Here is a 5,653-nt window from a genome sequence, read left to right as displayed (position 1 = left end):
ATGTTCCTTTTCAGCATCATCTGTGGAATCAATGGAATCATCACTCAAATATGTGTGAAAATCTCCATTGAGTATATCCAAAATGTCTTCATTTAATTTTTGAACATGCTCAATTTTTGGACAAAGAATTGCACATTTATATATATTTTTAATATTATCTATAGATATACTATTTCCAAAGTGGATTAATATTATCTATAGATATACTGTTTCCAAAATGGATCAATAATAGATCCATTACAAATCATTTCACTGGGGATTTCAATAATATCCATTCCTAAATGAAAACTGCTATCAAGTTTGCCATCTCTAAGTTTTACTAACCATTCACTATAAGCAGAATCCTCTGACCTAATATTTGTTGTAAGAGAAAACTTTCTGAAACATCCCCAAGCAGTACAGTACTTTAAACTCGTTTGTACTGTGGCTGATCACATAGCATGTGGTACAATAGGAATGGGTAATTTATATTGGCAATGAAAGGTTCTTCCACTGAGAAGTAAATTTGCATCAATTCCTGTAGACGCTGTGGGTAAAACAGTACCACTATGACCTTTAATATAATGTATTAAAACTTTATAAATATATGCCTCCATGCTCCGATGGCCGTTTCCCACCTCAAACCTTACCCTGGCCAGAAACAACTTGGGGAGGGTGCAGCCCTTGCCAAGGCAACCCAGGACTCAGTGCATCCATGCTCCAAGGGCGGGTTCCTGCCTCCAACCTCATCCTCACTGGAAATAGCTTGGGGAGGGCACAGCTCTTGCCAGGTGGCCCCGGCAGGACTGACTTCCTTTTCGTTGGTCAAGCCTCAGTCGTTACACCCAGGGTTTTTATATAAATAGACTAGAGGCTCAGTGCACAAAAATTTGTACATTTGGGGGGTTCCCTCAGTCCGGCCTGTGCCCTTTCACAGTCTGGTACCGCTCAGGGCATGTCCACCAGCGGGCTTAGGCCCACTCCCTGGGGGGATGGGGCCCAAGCTGACAGTCAGACATCCCTCTGGCAGCCCAGGAGCCCTTGGGGGATGTCCACTTGCCAGCAGGGAGCAGGTCTAAGCTGCATTCTGACATCCTTAGTGCTGCTGAGGAGGCAGGAGAGGCTCCCACCACCACTGCTGTGCTGGTAACTGTCAGCCTGGCTTGTTGCTGAGCAGAGCTCCTCCTGTGGGAGCACACTGACTACCAGGGTGCAGCTCCTGCATTAAGTGCCTGCCCCCTGGTGGTCAATGTGTGTCATAGTGACAAGTCATTCCCACTCATTCTGCTATTATGGTCAATTTGCATATTACCCTTTTATTATATAGGATAGAGGCCTGGTGCACAGGTGGGGGACAGCTGGTTTTCCCTGAAGGGTGTCCCGGATCAGGGTGTGGGTCCCGCTGGGGTGCCTGGCCAGCCTGGGTGAGGGGCTGAAGGCCGTTTTCAGGCTGGCCACGCCCCCCAGAGACCCAAGCTCCTAGTCTCTTTTTGGGGGGGCAGATTTATTTATCTTCTATAATTGAAACTTTGTAGCCTTTAGCAGAGCCCAGGGCAGGCCGGAAGCTTGGCTTCCTCCATTGTCGGGAGCAACCCAAGCCTCCTGCTTGCTCCAGCTCTGTGGCTGCCACCATCTTGGTTGGGTTAATTTGCATACTTGCTCCTGATTGGGTGGTGGATATGGCTTATGGGTGTGGCTTGAGTGTAGCAAAGGGATGCTAATTTGCATGTTTCTCTTTTATTATATAGGATTGCTTAATCCTTTCACCTTCTTTCATTTATCTCCTAATTCCTCTGACAGCTGTCAGTCTGTTCCATGTAGCCGTGCTTCTGGCTCTATTTTGTTCTTCAGTTTATTTTATTCATTAAATTCCACATATAAGTGAGATCATATGGTACTTGTTTTCTCTGACCATCTTATTTCACTTAGCATAATACTCTCCAGGTGCATCCATGCTGTTGCAAATGGTAAGATTTCTTTCTTTTTATGGTCCAGTAGTATTCCATTGTGTAAATGTACCGCAGCTTTTATATATACTTATATATGATGGACCCTTGGGTTGCTTCCAAAAGTTGGCTAGTGTAAATAATGCTAAAATTAACATAGGGGTCATATATTCTATCAAATTCGTGTTTTGGATTTCTTTGGATATATCCCCAGAAGTGGAATCACTGAGTCATGAGGCAGTTCCAGTCCTGACTGGTTTGGCTCAGTGGATAGAGTGTTGGCCTGAAGACTGAAGGGTCCCATGTTCAATTCTTGTCAAAGGCATGTACCTTGGTTGTGGGTACATTCCCAGTTGGGGGGGCATGCAGGGGGCAGCTGGTCAATGTTTCTTTCTCATCGATGTTTCTAAATCTTTGTCCCTCTCACTTCCTCTCTGTGAAAAATCAATAAAATATATTTAAAAAGAGGCAGTTCCATTTTTAATTTTTTTGGAAATTCCATAATGTTTTCTATAGTGGCTGCAGCAGTGTGCATTCCCACCAACAGTGCACAATGGTTCCCTTTCCTCCACATCCTTACCAGCATTTGTTGTTTGTTGATTTATTGATGATAGCCATTCTGACATGTGTGAGGTTATATCTCATTGTGGTTTTAATTTGCATCTCCCTGATGACTAGTGAAGTTGATCATTTTTTCATATGTAAATTGACCCTCTGTATTTTTTTTTTTTTTGGAGAAGTGTTTATTCAGGCCCTTTTTTTCAATTTTTAAATTGGGTTGTTTGTCCTCTTGGTGTTGACTAGTATAAGTTCTTTTTTTAAATATGTTTTTTATTGATTTCAGAGAGAGGAAGGGAGGGGGACAGAGGGATAGAAATACCAATGATGAGAATCATTGATGGGTTGCCTCTTACACACCTCATACTGAGGATCAAGCTAGTAACTTGTAACTCTAGAATATTCCCTGACCAGATTGAACCTCAACCTCCTGGTTCATGGTTATTGGTCAATCACTGAGCAAAACTGGCTAGGCAGTATAAGTTCTTTATATATTTTAAAAATTAACCCCTTATAAAATGTAGCATTGGCAAAAATGTTTTCCCATTCAGTGGGCTCCCTTTTCATTTTGTTTATGTTTTCTTTTGCTGTGCAGGATTATCTTTAATTTTTGTTATTCCTTCTCATTCCATCCCCAATTTGGTAGAATATACTATCCTAATATATGAAAACCCAAGGTCCACAATGACTGAATGGATGACCAGTCCATCCCCTGGCCCTCAGGCTCCATTGATCAGGAGATGGCTAATGGGGGAACCAGGGTCCTTCAGGCTCCAATGAATTCATGGCAGCAGCAACTGGTGAGCAGGCAAAAGGCAGGCCACTTGGTCCCTTCCCCGCACAAAGGATCCCATTGATCAGGGGATGATTAGCAGAGAACCAGAGTGAGTGGTGGGACTGGCGAGCAGCTAGAAGGCAGGCTTCTTGGTTCCTCCTCCTGGCCCTCAGACTCCAGTCAATCAGTGGTGAAGGTGGGGTGGAACTGGGGACTGGCTTCATTAGTAGTCCTGTAGTATCAATCTCCAGAAGTCAGGCCAGGCACCAATGGACCAGTGCCTCCAGCATGATCCCGACAGTGCTGCTGGCCATCTGGAACTTGGCCTCAGGCACTGAGGCTGCTTTACCTACCTTGGACTGGCTCCCTTAGTAGTCCTCCAGGTTGAATCTGAAGAGGACAGGCCAGTCACCAACGGACCAATGCTGCTGGCACAATCCCACAGTACTGGCGGCTCAGTCGGCTGCAACTCAGCCTCGGGCACTGTGGCCGCTTTCCCTCCCTAGATGCTCCACAAGGAAGAAAGGATACTGCCAGCAGTGCCACGGATGACTACCAGTGACTGACTTCTCTCCCTGTGCTTCCTCCAGGTTACTTGAACCAGCCCCCGCCGGTCCCACTCCAGATGAAGTGTGATTACTGCAAACAGAAGGAATGTAGTAAAAAAACAAAAATCGATGACCAAGAGAATGTCGAATCAACGTTTCTGGAGTCTGGCTCAGGAGAATGGAGAGAAGAAAGAATTCCATAAGTTGCCCAATTGCCAAGTGAGTGACTGCCTGGCGTGTGACAGTTGTGTGACCACAGAGGAAGGAGTCCAAGTTTCTCAACAGAACACCAAGGACTTTTTCCATGTTCTGAACCTTATTAAGAAATGTGATACCTCACAGCACAAAGCACTAGCAGTGTCCATGTGTCCTTAGTCTCTGCCTTATTTTGCTGCTAAATTCAGCCTCAGTGTCACTGATGCATCCAGAGGCTCTGCGGCTTCCTCAAAAGCCTTGGGATGCACTGTCTTTGACATGAAGATAGCTGCGGACTTCAGCATCCTGGAGAGTCAGAAGGAATTTGTGTGTCAGTACTTCCAGCACTGTGAGGAAGAGCCCTGGTTACCCATGCTGGCCTCTGCCTGCTCCAATTGGGACCGATATGCAGAGCATGTGCTGGGTCACCCCATCACCCCCACCTCTGAATGGCCAAGTCTCCCCAGCAGATCATGGGCTCTCTGGTGAAGGATTACTTCATCAGATGGCAGAACCTGACCCCAGACAAGATTTTTCATGTCATTGTGGCCCTGTTATGATAAGAAACTGGAGGCCCTTTGAGAAGATGTCCCCACAGCTTTACATAGTTCCCAAGGCACTGACTGCATGTTAATCTTAGGTGAAATTGTCCAGATAATGGAGCAAAATGACCTCGCCTCGAATGACGCCACTGTGGACATTCTGTTTGAGACATGAAGGAGAAGGAGGTGAGGCTCCACGAGGGTGCCAGCTCTGAGGGGTACCTGGCACACATCTTCAGGCGTATGGCTAAGGAGCTGTTCAACGAGGATGTGGGAGTGCTCACCTACCGCATCTTGAAGAACAAAAACTTCCAGGAAGTCACCCTTGAAAGGGACAGAGAGGTTCTGCTAAGCTTTGAGGTTGCTTATGGCTTTCGAAAGATACAGAAGTTATCCTGAAGCTGTAGAGGGGCAAGTTCCCCTGCCACTTTGTGGAGGTCCTGGCCTGCACCAGGCATGCCTAAGCAGCAGGGGTGAGGCCCAGGCAGATGATGGATGTGCAGACAGGGCTCTGCTGTGGCAGATGGAAGGCATCTATGCTGCCATCCTGGTGTGACCCCCCAAGACCAGCGCCCATGTGCAGGAGTTGTACCAGGAGTGGCTGGAGTGAGGGGGACTAGACTCCCCCTGGGCCCAGGTGGTCCTGCACACCATCTAGCAGGGCCCAGGGCAGCCTGCCAGGACATCAAGTGGTAAAGGTCCCACAGTTGCCAGCCTGCAGGCAGCCTGAAGAGGGGTGTCAGAAACTTGAAGGAAAGGCTTAGCATCTCTGTCATTACTTTGGTTTTCAGAATTCCCTGCTCCCCATCTGTTGGCTCTCTTCCTCTAAGAGGTGCTGTCGTCATCACATGGGTGCAACTGGAATATTGTATCTCAAGAGGATTGCCCCAATGTACGTATCCTTTTATCTTTGGGATGAAAAAATCCCAAAGCACAAGAATGGAGACAGACTAATGTCCTTTAGGCTTAAAAAAAAAACCCAGAAGTGTCCTGCGAAGAGCTGAGACTTGATTCTGTCCACATGCCTCAGAGAGATTAGATGAGGAAATGGCCTGGTTTGGCCCTGACTTTACCCACTTACGTTACTCTTGAAGGTGTCTTTGCCACAAT

The 5,653-nt window shown here is 46.6% G+C and overlaps 1 pseudogene; it reads left to right on the top strand.

Moving 5' to 3' along the window:
• Nucleotides 1-3,883: 3,883 nt before the first annotated feature.
• On the top strand, nucleotides 3,884-5,201 carry LOC102752697 (annotated as a pseudogene).
• Nucleotides 5,202-5,653: the final 452 nt, after the last annotated feature.

This window comes from Myotis davidii, unplaced genomic scaffold, assembly GCF_000327345.1.
Source record: "Myotis davidii unplaced genomic scaffold, ASM32734v1 scaffold1184, whole genome shotgun sequence".
Lineage (NCBI taxonomy): Eukaryota > Metazoa > Chordata > Mammalia > Chiroptera > Vespertilionidae > Myotis > Myotis davidii.
This window is presented reverse-complemented; position numbering and strand designations above follow the sequence as displayed.